The sequence below is a fragment of the Ciconia boyciana genome, chromosome 1 (assembly GCF_034638445.1).
Source record: "Ciconia boyciana chromosome 1, ASM3463844v1, whole genome shotgun sequence".
NCBI classification, from domain to species: domain Eukaryota; kingdom Metazoa; phylum Chordata; class Aves; order Ciconiiformes; family Ciconiidae; genus Ciconia; species Ciconia boyciana.
In genome coordinates this window covers 196,352,987-196,367,213 of record NC_132934.1, presented here as the reverse complement: position 1 = coordinate 196,367,213, position 14,227 = coordinate 196,352,987, and the positions used below count along the sequence as shown (strand labels likewise).

The following is a 14,227-nucleotide window of genomic DNA, read 5'->3' as shown; positions in this document are numbered from 1 at the left end:
CACAAACATTCACACATACATATGCAAAAAAGAAGAAATCCATCTGTTAGTCAGGCCAGCTGCCTGTAAAATGCTGACAAACAAAATGTAAACAAGTCCCTGTCCTCATCACCGGAACAGGTTCAGAACAGCAGACAGCAGCAACTTGCAGGGTATGGGGCTGACTCAAGCGCTGTGAACCATACCCACATTTTTTGGTAAATTCTCAGCTTCCTTTGCAGTTTGAAAGAGAAAGCAAAGCACTGCGTGGCAGTCATCAGGAACTACCTTCGACATGGAAAGACCGTCAGGGAAACGGCCCAGGGTTTCTCTCCTTGACACCTAGGCCTTCACCTCCCAGCAAAGCATGCTCTCTATGGCGCTGCTCATCTCGCAAAGCAAAGATAAGCAAGAAAAGGGGTTAGCTGGGGAACATGCATGCGCTTATATGAGTTTCGCAACTCTGCCCTGGCTTGCTGCTTGCTTTGGAAGAGGGAAAGCGCGGCTGGAGGCGGCAATGCCCGCCGTCGCTGGCACAGGGGCACACGCTCCGAGAGCCCATGATGGCAGGTCCCAATCCCGCACCAAGCAAAGGCCTTTCGCGCCGGGCGGGCGGCCCCGGCATTTTGGGGGATCCCTCCCTCCGCAGAGAGCAGCCCCGCCAGGGCGGGGAGGGAGAAAGGCAGGGGGAGGCGAGGGATGGCTCCCAGCTACGCTCCGGGAGGGACCCGCCGGGGACCGCGGGCGCAAGGAAGCCACGGACCGAAAATAGAGGGGCGCCTGTTTTGGCGGGAGGGGAGACGGTCCGGCCCGGGGAGCCCTCCACGCCGCCCCGGTTGCATCATGCAAAATGGACGCCCCGCGCGGGGCCGCTGCTGCTGCTGCCGCCGCCGCCGCCGCCGCCACCCGCCCGGCCCTGCCCGGCCCGGCCCAGCCCGCTCCACTCCGCTCCGCCCGCCGCAGGGCAGCCCCGCGCCCCGCACTCACCCGCGCCCCGCCGAGGGGCAGCCCGGCGCCGGCGGGCTCAGGCGGGAGGCGAGGCGGCGCCGCGGGCCACGGCAGCCCCGCGCTCCCCGCCGCCGCTTTACACCAATGAATGGGGAGGCGGGCGGCGGGCGAGGCCGCCGCGCCGGGGCCCTTCCGGCAGCCAGGCGCGGCCCCACCGGCTGGGCAGGCTCTCGGTAACGCCGGGCGTGCGGGGAGGCGGGCGGCGGCCCGGGGGGGTCGGGGGAGGTCGGGCCACGGAAGGCCGGCTGCCCCTGGGGGAAAGCGCATCACCAGGCGGAGCGCCGGAGGAGAGCGCGGGAACGTCCAGGTTTAAGCATGTAACCGGCGAACCGCGTGGGTGGGCATGGCCACGCGTGGCCAAGGGACAAGGAGGAGGTCAGCTCTGCGGAGCAAGAAGGGGCTTGTTCCTCAAAGGCAGGTTACAGGGAAACAGTTCATACCATTCGTTCAGCTTGGACTGAAAACCTATTTATTTTTTTCCCCGCAGACCCTAGGGGAATGAGAACTGAGGGGCTGGGTTGGACTGAACCATCCGTTCAGTCGTACTGCTCGCCATGCTCTGACAGCCGATGGACATCTGCAGAACATGGCTGACCAAGTGATGCCAGGATGAAATGGATGCAGAAGATAAAGGTGGACACTGCTGGACCTGGATTAGGCTTTCGACATTGCCTCCCATGAAGCACCATGCCCCCAACCAAGGAAGTATGTGGTTCATGAAATTGCCATGGCTGCCCCCAAAACTGGGGCAAACAGCCAAAACGATCTGTGGATGTTGGAAGGGGAACAGCACGGGGTCTGTGCCGAGCTTGCTTAAATCCCATTTCCATTACCATGCATAAGGTCTGTGGTGAGACCACTATGGGAAAAGTTTCAAGTGTGCTGCAGGATAGGACAGCATATGAACACGGATCTTGAAGAAACTGTCCAAAATATAGTGGAATTCTAGAAAGGAGGAGAGGGATAGTTTAGGAAAGAAAACCAAATAAGCAGTGGGGAACAGCTGGCTGAGCAGCCAATTAGAAAAAGGTCTGGAGATTACAGCAGATCCCAAAAGTCATGTGAGACTACTGTGTGGTACTACTGAGAAAAAACAAACAAAACAAACAAAAAAAACCCCACCCAAACCCCAAAACAACTGTATCTTTCTTGTAGACCATCTTAATGGAAATGTATGTAGGATGTAGAAAGTAATTATGAAACTGTAATCAATAGCACTGAAACCTCAGCTGGAGTACTGTGCTTATTTTGACATTTAATGGTAAAGAAATACACCTACTTGGTGGAACTCTGTAAAAAAGGCTGATAAGAAACACATTCAGTAATGAAAAGCTGAAGGAATTGTTTTTATTTTCCAGAACAAAGGCAGAACAGTAGAAAAGTCCTTCAGTGAATAAGCAGGCAAAGGCGTAAACAATAACGAAATTGCTTAATATCAGTTACGACTGCACCATACTCATTAACGATTGCCCACTGGAAAGGCTGGGGAAGCCTGGAGCATGTCTTGGGGTAAGCATTCAGAGAAAGCCTTCGAACGATGTTTCGCTGCAGTGTTTCTTCAACAGCTGCTCCACGTGAGACGAACAGCTTATACCTGTCATGTTGCAGTCCACTTCTGCCTGTCACTGCCATAGAGCCCTGGTTCATGTCCTGTGCATATTAATAGGTGTGGCTGCATAAATAATGAGAGCGGTGGTCTGAGATTATGGCTCCTAAAATTGTTCAGCAAAAAGAAAACCTAATTTTATGCCAAGCTTAGGTACCCAAGAACACCAGGTACAAAAAACAGGCCAAAACCCAATCAAGCAGTTGTTCTGGGTTTTCTCTTATTTTTGCTAGAATGAAGAAATTCTGTATTTAAAAGTAATTAATTGCACCTTAATCATTCATTGCTTTTTTATTAAGCAGCTGGTCAGCCCATCCTAGTTCATTTTAATCTGTGGAACCCAGGAATGGTATTACTCCCTGTGTTCTCTGCTATCCTGGACCTTCCTGCTGTGATCATCCAGGTGAGTAAAGGACAGGCTGCAGACCTGGCACAGACTGGTCATGTCTCATGGTCAGGCTTTATGTAGGCATCCTGGCTACTTATAAAGGAAGTCCTGTCTGCTGATGGGGTTGCAAAGGTAACACCTGTACAAAACTGAGGAGGACTGAAGCTGTGTGCTCAGAGCTTGGTGGTGGGAGGTGCCAGGTGTCAGTCTTCATGGTGCGCTCTCTCGGGTTATGTGAACTTTGTGCAGTACAAAAGGAATGCACTGGAAGGAAGGGAGGAAGGGAAAGGTTATTCATTCTGCCGTTCAGGTTCCTTGGAGAAGATGTGGCAACACCAAGAGCTGAGCAAGTGGAATTGTCCACATCCAAGCTAGTTCCCCCAAGCAGACTTCATAGCCAATACACAAGGAGAAGCCTAAAACAGGTCAGCTGAATATTACCCTGGGAGTCTCTACTTTACTCCCCAACACTAGAGTGAGCCTACAGCAATGAACTTAGATGCTGATATCTGTATTACAGACAACCACAATTAATTAAAATTAGTCCCATTCCAGAACTCCTTTCTAGAGTTCACTCCCGGAGCTCAGCCTTTTTCTGGCATTAGCTCTAAGGCTGAGATTTCTGACAGAAGGCCACCATGAAATAAAACAAGCTACATGAATGAAATACCACTACTGATTGCTCCAGTACCACCTGTCATTGTTTAACTGAGAGGTGATATTATCATCGCCTTCAGCGTTTTGGTTGTGTACCACTTAGGTTCATCCAGGCTATGCTGGGGAGCAGGTTAAAAACCCTGAGGGACATCTGGATACAGTGGCAGTTATAGGTATGAGAGATCCATCTCCCCTAACCTTAGGCATCTATGGTACAGATATCTCCACCTGAGCACATCATAATAGCTTCTCTTATAATCAATGCACAAAAGCAGGCATTTGTGGAACACAACTCATAAATCTTAAGAACAGCTGCCTGGACCACACCAATAGTCCATCTAGACCAATGTGCTGTTCCTGAGAACAGTCCAAGCAGATCTGCAGGGAAACTATGATAAAGCAAACACATGAATACACTTCCTTAGAACACTCTCTTGATCTCCAGCAATTTGCAACTGAAACAACAATGGTATCCTTGTATGTAGCAGCCGTTATGTCCTTCATTTTCCATTAAATTCTTCAGATTCCCCTGATCTCATGCAAAGTGTTAGCATTTACAGCATCCCATGACAAAAAATTCCACTGCTTTACTACATGTAGCTTAAAATACTACGCCATTCTGTTTCTTTTGAACCTGCTACTTGCTAGCTTTCTTTTTCTTGCACTGGAGAAGACAGTGAACAATTGATCCCTACTTCCATCTCTTTGGTTTGCAGGCTTTTGTATGTCTTTATCAAATACATATTTAACAAGATATTCCTTTCTAGTCTGGGAAGTCCCAGCCAACTTAGTCACCTTTTCCATGGAAGCCATTTCATGCTTTTGATCATCCTCATCTTGAACCTTTTCTCGTCTCATTCTGAGGAAGATGCCTAAAAGATTATGATGCAGATGAATCATAATCTAGAAAGACCTGGCTGCATCCCAGCCACCTACTGGGAATAGTCCCTGGCCCATACCATCCTCCAAATCATGCCTATGTGTTGTTCAAGACAGTGCTAGTTGCTCCAGGCCAAAACTGTGCCAGGGACCCCACAAACAGTGTGACATTGACTCCATCTACACTTGTAAGCTAAACAAAGCTAAGGAATATTCATGGCACTTAATCACCCTTTTGCTAAATTTTTTAAAAGGCCCACGGCACAGTTTTCACCCATGCCAACTAAGAGTGTCCCAAATAATCCTTAGACACAAGAGCTGTTAGCACAAACCTGTGGCCATTCCCTGTTTACATACAACCACCCTGTTTTGGAGGGTAAGAGGATTTAGTAGCGTGGACATTAAACGTTCTGTTCCATAAGCATTTTCTGTCTTGGGCAAGCTTAGTAGTCTAATATAAAAGCAGTCAACATGGCTGCTTGTAGAACAGTGCTTAGGGACACGCCCTAGTCCTGTTTAACTAAAGAGCGCAGATGTGGCCTAGATGTGTGAAAGTAAGTGTAAGATTAATACTGTCTTGTCTACTACAAGAGCATGATAAAAAAGGCAATGGGGTGGGCAGACCTACCGTGACTAAGCTATTGAACATTCCCTGCAGAATTTATCTAGCCAAATGTGAAGATGTAAGAGAATGTGTAACAGGGAAAATGGAAAGAATGCGGAGGTGGATGGGCTTTTCAGAAGCTTTGGCTTTGCAAAGGCCAAGCACCACCTCAGTCTGGGCTCTCTCAGCATCATGTGGGTGGGAAACTCCCATGGCTACAGCAACGACTGAATACCTTCCCTTCCTGAGCACACACAAAACAGCCAACTGCATGACGCTAGAGAAAGGAGCTAGGCCCTGCTCTCTAGCAGAAGGCACCACAACCTCCAAAGTTGTGTACAGTGTGTGCCCTGGAGGTAAAACATCAGAACAAGAGGGGAGAGTCTGGAAGCTTCACCCATTTCCCATGCTCAGGGGCTGAAACACAGCTCTCCTGCTTTTCAAGAGCAGTGTGCCAGGCTGGATTTTCCTTTTTTCAAATTAGAGCTAAGTGTGCCAGAAGAAAGCATTGGAACAAAGAGATGCTGCCTTTCAAAGAGCCAAAATGCTGGTGGTATCTTTACTCAGGGTGAGGTGGTCCCTCCCAATTCCCACAGCATTTGAATCTTACCGGGAGATGGCAGATGCTCTCTCATAAATGCCTCTCTTGATACGCTCTGGCAGCAGTCCTGCTAGGTGCCACTCAGTTGGCATAAGCTGAGTATTTGTCACCTGTGGCAGAAACCTCTGTCCTGAAGGCTCCAGCATGTTGGTTGCAGAGAAGCTACATTGCAGCCCACCAAGACAGTACATGGGCTGGAGGGTGGAATTCCACCCTTGGACCTCCGAGTCCCATCTGGGGACGTATGTTGTGTTGGAGGAAAGTGATGCTCAATGTAGACATTTTAGTCACCCTTATGTTTGTAAGTAATAGCAGGTTCACTGATGTATCCTAGTTACAGGTAAGAAGAGTCTCTAAAGCAGTTTTAAGATGCACCTTATTGCAACATACAGAATAAATCAAATTAACCCTGATCATCTGTTTATCTTTTCCTTTTTCTTTTTCTTTATCTTTTCCTCCTCTTGCTTGGTTGTGGGAGTTACTTGCTCCTTTCCAAGTTATTCAGCCTTACCGCTGGCAAATAAAATCATTGAAGGATAATTACAAACAGGTATTTCCATTTCAGTGGGAGGATCTTCTTTCCTGCTTTGGCCAGAGTGATACCCTCATGTTTCATCCCTTCTGATTTATTCCATTTCTTTTTTCACTGCTTGTGCATTGATGAATTCAGTGCTAGTTCAGGGACTCAGGAATCAAAGGAGATGCATCAGACAAAGCTGATGCAACAAGAGCTGGACCAAGAGGTCACCTTTGAATCAGACGGTGGATTTTAAAGTCCTCTCGGCCAAATTTTATTCCTGCAATGCTGAAAACAAGGAGAGATGTCACTGCCAAGAATGGAGTCGCTCCAGATTTACGATGGTGAAATGGCAAGGAGAAGTGTGCTCTATGCGTTTGCATAATTTTATTATAAATCTAAAGAGATGCCTTGGAATGTGCTCGGCCAAAGCTGTGGGAGGTGGTGGTGTAACGTAAGGCTTTTCAAACTCATTTACAGACAATTTTTATCTGAAGCCACCACCCTCAATCCCACCCTTTTCTCTGTAATCTTTTCTTAAAATAACCAGAGCTAACATCCTGTTACTGCTTTGGATTAGTCCCATTCTTAACAAAGTTGTTCTTTCACCTGCTAATACGCTTGGGCTAGTTTGCTCATTCATCTTCTCCCTCTTTTTTTTCTTTTTCCCATTAGGATTTAATGGGTCTAGTGAACTTCCTTCAGAACCTTGTGTTTATTTGGGGGGAAGCAGGCCATGACATTATTGGAAATTATTAGTATAAGTCATGTGGTTTGTGCTCTCTGAAAGCACCAGAGATGAAAAAGACTTTTGTACTTTCTGCTCTTGAAAGATCATTGTTTCTGGCAAAGTCGTTTAGCATTTTCCAAGCTGTGAAATGATATCACTCACAGGCAAAGCACAAAAAAGGCTACATCCAGGCATGCCAGAGGATACTGAGAAATGCTAAGACAATTTTCTAGGGAAAACCACAGCGTCTGTGACGTATGTTGTCCTTTTGGCTTTGTACATTTATTAAAAAGTTGAGGAATAGGCTGGATTCAAATGGACTTTCCATGTGTTGCGGAACAGGTGGTTTAGTTTTCATTTTCAGGAAATTTTGGTGGTTTTTTTAGTGAAATTTGAATTGCATATTTAAAACCAGTAAAAAAATAAATCCTCATAAATAAAGTATTCAAGACCTACAAACCATAGAGCTATATAGTCTTACTATAGTTGACCACAGTCTTACTTCTGACATCCTATAAATCATGTTACACTTAGCAGATTCATCACATCTCATACGCACAGCAAGAAACTCCAGCTGATCACCTCCTGGACCCCGTTCTTCTGTAGCTGACCCGGTACATAGCTCACTCATTGGCAGGACAGGACTAGACATTCTTCCCTCTGTACGAAGTACAGGTGGTTCCTGACAAGCCATGCCCTGTGGGAGAAGGAGCCTCACCCTAGAAGGACCCTCATCACAGTCTGTTGCAGGACTTGCCTTGTCACACTCTTCTGTGTGCTGGAGACAAAGATACCTGAGAAGGGCCATTTGACCTCTCCTGGGAACATGTCAGAGTCTTGATTTATGGTTAAGTGGATAAAATATTCATTTTACCACCTGAAGAGGCATGCCTGACTCTGCTGAACTCAATGTAAAGTACCCATTGAGTGGTTTTTAACCTGAATTTCCACCTCAAATTATATGCTGGGATTTGTCCATTCTACTTGGCCAGACCTTTGTTGTGCTCCTTGTTAGTGGAAACTATCTTCCTCCAGGGTTGAAGAAGAATTAAATCCTATAATATCTTTTCCTAAGCAAACAAGAGCAAATGTAATTCCTATTATTTATTTAAAGTTAGGATTCAAGAGGAGCCAAAAGCTGTCTGGTTTGGTTTTTTCTCTTCCCTTACAAAGAATAGTAGGGCCAGGCAAGAAGCATCCCAAAGTTCAACTTCAGAGATAAAGCATTTCCCCAGTGAGGGTCAGCCCTAAGATTCAAACTATTGGTTCAAGTCATCCTCACATAGATCTATGGATCTTCAGTATCTCAAAAAAATGCATTAATGAATGAATTACAGGTGAGAGATTGTAAATATTTTTTGTTTCCGTATGTCTCAAGACCCAAATAAATTTAAGCCCAGAATTATGCATAGGAAGAATTCTAAATTGGCCAAAACTGTATTTTAGGATGAACTAAATTATTTAAACCACAGAAAGTCCTTCCAGCTCCAGTTTGCCTCCTCATCTACAGTGGTACCCTGACAAATTTCAACTGAATTTGGAGAAGAAACAGTTTAATACCCTTGCTCTGAGCTCACAGGCTACATCCAAGTCCTGCAGATTCTTTTTTGTCCACATTTCAGTGAAGTGGTTTTCCCCCTCCCTCTCCACAGGTAAAACTCTCAGCTGGGAAACTGGAAGCAGAGGGAAAGGGTGCTTTGTGGTTTACAGCATGCACCGGTGTTTACTTTGTGTGTGTGTGTGTGTGTGTGTGAAGTTGTTGACTGGGTGTTCTTTGTGTTCCTGGACCAAATGATGCTGGTGATTGAAGAATTTTTTTCTTGTAACTGGGAGGGACTGAAGCCAGTGACATGTGATTTCTTACACTTTTATTTTCCTATCTTTTTCCTTGATTGTTGTAACACCCTTTTCTTGTGCCTTGACAAACTCTGGCATGCCCTGCTCATACCCAACCAAAATGCTGCAAAAATATACCCCTTCCTACCCTGGTGTATTGACCTCATGATTCTCTCTTTGCAGCCCTTCACTATCTCTCTTTGTAATTTGTACCAAACAGCATCTACTGGTCTGTACTGCACAAGGCTTTGCAGGTCCTCATATCCCCTTTAGTATTTACAGATTGATTTCCCCCTCTGATCCACCATGATGCTATGCAACTGTGGCTAAGTCTCTTGGTGCTATAGCAATAAAAATAACAAACACTGTTCCATCTAGTAAGTCCCTTTCTTCATAGGATGAAGTCAAATCAATAGAACTGAAGGTTCCCAGTCAAATCAATAAAACTATCATCAGAAACTCCAAGCTGTTCACTTTCTGCTATCTCCAAACTTTGATCTAAGCAAGTTTTTATCAACCCAATCTATTTTTTTTTGGTGCTAAATCCATTAAAAGAAATATCAAAATAAAACTGATCCCAAGATAGATCCTGAAGGAACTCCATTAGTAACGTTCCTCCGGGTCAGTAGTCCTCTTTCAACAGTCAACGTCACGTCCCTTCTCATTAGTTCCTTACCGCCTCTCACCTTCCTTGCCACTTAGTTCATGTACTAACCCTTTCTTCAGTTCAGCCAGTTTCCAAGATATCACTGTATCATTTACTTTACTGCAGTCCAACTAGATTAGATATGCTGCATTTCTCTTGTCTAGAAAGTTATTTGCGTTAATCACACCAAATGGTCTCCTTTTCCAAACTTGCTTGCCTTTGCGTTCCATTTTTCATTTAAATCCATACCTCTGTATACCTTTACTTCAAAATGTGTCTTAATATCTTGTGTACTACTAAAATCAGAGTCCCATGGCTGCTATTCATTCAGTCCTGTGGTACCATCCCTAATTTAAAAAAAAATTGTTACAAAAATCTTTACTTCCAGATTTTCAAATACGTGCTCATATCTTTTCACAGTTCTGGGATGGAGGTGATCTGCTTTTCAGCTAGCGTACATTAAAATCTGTGGTTTCTTTTCTAACAGTTTCATAATCAGTTGTGCACATCCCTGATCCCAACAGCAATGCTGATTTGCCCTTGTCAATATCATTGCTGGAACTGCTGTCCAGTTAGGACAAAACCTAAAGAAGGAATTGGCATCCTAACATGCAACTTCAGTTGAGTAAAGGCTTCTGCATTCAGAGCAGTGGTCCTAATCCTCTTCCAAACTTATGGAGGCTGATTAACTCAGATGCCATCTGATCAAATGACCCCCACCTTCCCGCTAGTACCAAAGACCCACTTACACCAGGAGCACTTGGAGAACTAACACAAAGTGTGAGTGCTGAGTTCGGATGGTGCTGGCAGGGCTTTTTAAAGCAGCAACTGAACCCCAAGAATCCCTCTGCCAATCTGACTGCCTTTGTCACAGAGAAAGTGCCATGTTGCCTCTCTCTTGCTCTCCTTTTTTGCACAGGAATCTTGTACTCCTCTGGACCTGGGGGCTCTGCTTAAATGGGTGGATATAAAGTGCCACACATCGTGCTGTCTAGAGAACTCTCCCAGCAAGTCAGACAAGAGCACGCTAAGTTAAAAAGGGTCTAAGATTAAATTACGTACAAGAAACCTTGAATATACTATGCAGGGGATTCCTACCAGTTTAAGAAAAAAAACAGTTATCCAGTGGTTAATGGCCCCTAACAGGACCTGACTGAGGTCATCCAAGATATCTTGGATATTTTTAACAGGGCCTGCAGCAATAGGATAAGGGGTAATGGTTTTGAACTAAAAGAGGGTAGATTCAGACTAGACGTAAGGAAGACATTTTTTACAATGAGGGTGGTGAAACACTGGCACAGGTTGCCAGAGAGGTGGTAGATGCCCCATCCCTGGAAATATTCAAGGTCAGGTTGGACAGGGCCCCAAGTAACCTGATCTGGTTGAAGATGTCCCGCTCATTGCAGGGGGGTTGGACTAGATGACCTTTAAAGGTCCTTTCCAACCCAAACTATTCTGTGATTCTATGATTCTATCTCAGTAACATATCCGTCATTTAGATCATCCCAATCTCAGAGGCTAGACTTATGTTACTAAATAAGATGGGTTGTGTCCTGTTTCTGTCTTTGAGGGCAAACTGCACAGCACAGCTTGCATCCACACAGCAAAACCCTCTTCTTCTTCAAAACAAGTCCAAAGCAAGGTGGCCACCTCCAAACTGCTCACTGAGCAGAGCAATCCCATGCTGTCCCATGAACTGTGCCCAGGCATTGCCTGGGAAAGGGCTGTCTTGCACAGACCGTATCAGTAGCAGGAACTATTAAACAGCATGGGCAATCATGGAATGGTACTCCATCCTGGACCGATACTCCATCCTGGACCCTCACCACGTTTTATTTATTAACATAGGTGTAGCCAGAGAGGCTGAAGCTTTGTTACAGACCTAGAAGCAGTCAAGACAGAGTTTTGGAGAGGTGTCTTCAGCATTTCCTCATGAGCAGCTCAGACACCACATCAGTTGTGGTAGATTTTAGTCCTGGGAATGTAACTTTCTCTCATTTACTATACAAAGGAATAAGACATCTTCCTCAGCATTGTGAATTTTGTTCCCAGAGCCAAATTAACTTCCTGGCATTACAGCCCTGCATACCCTCTTGGGTCTGGCCCTTGATCTAAGTGTGATCCAAATACTGTGTTTGATCTCAGCCTCCTACTCTGTACACAGCAGCCCTACTTCCTCCTTTTTAAATTTTGTTTCTATTTATACAGTTACCAAACCTTTCAGCACTTATCTTCACAGATCTTTGCAAGGTCTAACTCAGCTTGACTTTTGGCACTTGGCACTTGAATTCCTACATTTTCTGACCTTCAAAACATAGCTGCCTAGACCGACTGACCTCTTTATCCGTTTCCCATAGACTGTTTACACCTAGCATCCTTCCTTGGGCAGTCATTCATCCAGGTAACTCTGGAGAACGTCCTTATTCATTTTGCCCTTGCTTGGCATGCAAATTCCAGAAAGATGTTCTACCTCTGATGTAAACTCTTATACTCCTTCATATGCAACCCCTGAGCTTGTCAAACCGGTTAACTCCACTCACTGCTTTTCTTAAATTTCTTGAAATTTTCCCTGTGAAAAAAAACCAAAACCCAGAAAGATATTTTTTATCCTTTTCCCATTCCACTTAAATGCTATCAACACTCTGATCCAAAATTATTTACTGTAACTAGTTCTTCTATAATGCGTTCACTACTAAAACTACCTCCAAAATACATCCCCTTTTGCTTGTGGGATAAGCAAGTGTAATATCACATCCCTTTATTCCTGGTTGTAGCTGGACCATTAAACTCTTGCATATTGACAATTCACAGTAATATTTATTATTGATATTAAAGAGACATTAAAGGTCTAGGGTTTTATAAGAGAGGCCTCTAACACCATCTTGTTTTTCCCCTTCATCATCCTTTCCCAGAGGATTTTGACTCAACTCATTCTGTTTTCTTCCTGCTTTGTCTCAGTTTTCTTTATTACCTGTCACTGTATCATCATTCAGTAATGATGAAGAAGACAAATCTAATTTAGGGGATCATTAGGAAAGGAAGAGAGAACAGTACAGAAAGCATTGCTACGGCTCTCGTTTGCTCACATCTTGAGAACTGTGCCCACATCCCCAAAAGCAGATACCAGAACTGAAAGGTTCAGAGAAGAGCAGGATGAACATTAAAGACATGGAATGATTTACATTTAAGGAGTGGCTGAGTAGGCTTGAATTGTTCAGCTTCAGAAAGAGATAACTGACTTCAGAAGACATGCTAACAGAGCTGTGAAATAATGAGTGGGAAATGTGGATCCCGTGAGTCAATAGAGAGGGTGTTCACGTCTCTTCCAGAACAAGAACCAGGAGCTGTCAACTGACATTAAGACAGTTTCAAAATTAAGAAGGCGGCACAGCCCTCCTCATGGTGCCTGGTGGGTCCATGGAGCCCTTCAGCAAATGGTGCTCAAGATGCAAAACGTGTGCAGGAGCACGGGACAAGTGCTTGGCAGAGGGATCTCTCAGAGCTACAAATAAACTATGTCGGGCTCGGGAAATCCCCTGAACTGAAAAGAGATGGAAAGGGGAGAGTACTCCCAGGGGAGTACAGCGAATATTTATATTTATACTTGCACTGCTCCTACTTTTCACTATGCACCTCCTCATAGCCACTGCTGGAAGCATGGTACTTCGGAAGACAAATCCTCAGTCTGAGCCACCACAGGTGTTTTTATGTGGCATATTCTTCCATAATCAAATCTTGTTTCTACGGTCCCGTCATCTTGCTCATATACATCCCAGCTCATTCCTTGCAGTAATACATGGATTTCGTTATTTCTGTCTTCCTACCCGAATTAGATACAGCCCCTTCTTGAACAGGACCGCGCCTCTGACTTTGATGGTCGGGCTCCACACGCATCCTCTGTAGGGAAGGAACTAGTGGCCTTGCTTAATTTCCACCTCTCTCCTGATAACCCGTGATAAGCCAAATTCATACTGTCCCTCTGCAACGGGTCTCTGTGATGGTTTCTGGGCATGTGACCAAGGTCCGTGAAAAAAAGCCAGGAAAGCACAGCGCAAGCGAGGAGACTGTGACTGTGCCCACTGTTGCTGTGCTAAGTAAGTACAATGCAAATTATTAGAAAACCGTGAACTGGGTCCCGACTGGACCATGTCGCGATCAAGGGCGTGTTTCCACCTTGAACCCCCAGGAATCTGTGAGGCAGGAACGGGCTCCCCGCAGGCCCGGGCCTGGCCGCCGCCCGCCCGCAGCGCGGGGCCCCAGGCCGCCTCCCGCCGGCCGGGCCCGCAGCCGCGGCTCCCGCGCACAGGCGCCGTCCTGCGGCGCCCCCGTGCGGCCCGCCGGGGCCTTGCCGCCTGCCTCCGGCGGGGCCGGGCCCGCGGCGCGGCCTTGGCTCCGCGGCCTCCATCCGTCCCCGCGGCGGGGAGGCCCGGGCAGCCGTGCCGAGCAGGGACGGGAGGGAGACGCCTCCAGCCCCCACCCTGAGCCCGGGAAGGGCGGCTGCTCCGCGGGGCTCAGGCCTTGGCTAGCAGTGGGTGTTGCTGGGGCTTCTCCTCAGACAACCCCCTGAGCCAGACCCCAGGCCTCCCCTATCCTGAGGTCCCCAGGGCTTATGGAGGGCTTCGTTAACAGGGGTCACTGCTGTTTTTAAGGAGGACAGCCCCTTTGTTCCCTGGCTTGACCTTCCGCCCCAAAAATCTTCCTCTCCCCGAGGAGGAACCAACCCACAAGGACATTTGGGGACCTAAATCCCATGACTTCAGTGGGATGTTGGTACCA

At 46.4% G+C, this 14,227-nt stretch overlaps 1 protein-coding gene and 1 long non-coding RNA gene across 2 annotated transcripts in view; one reads left to right on the top strand and one right to left on the bottom strand.

The window, feature by feature from the left end:
• Positions 1 to 1,106, bottom strand: part of SLC7A1 (solute carrier family 7 member 1) — a 49,066-nt gene extending 47,960 nt beyond the window's left edge. The window contains exon 1 of the mRNA XM_072850416.1: positions 967 to 1,106. The gene's annotated coding sequence lies outside the window, so the exon portion shown is untranslated. The remainder of the gene's footprint in view (positions 1 to 966) is intronic.
• On the top strand, positions 176 to 13,728 carry LOC140646456 (uncharacterized). The gene is made up of 5 exons (XR_012040444.1): positions 176 to 399; positions 1,475 to 1,692; positions 2,346 to 2,496; positions 2,896 to 2,996; positions 7,504 to 13,728. It is a non-coding gene; the product is annotated as an uncharacterized lncRNA (long non-coding RNA).
• Positions 13,729 to 14,227: the final 499 nt, after the last annotated feature.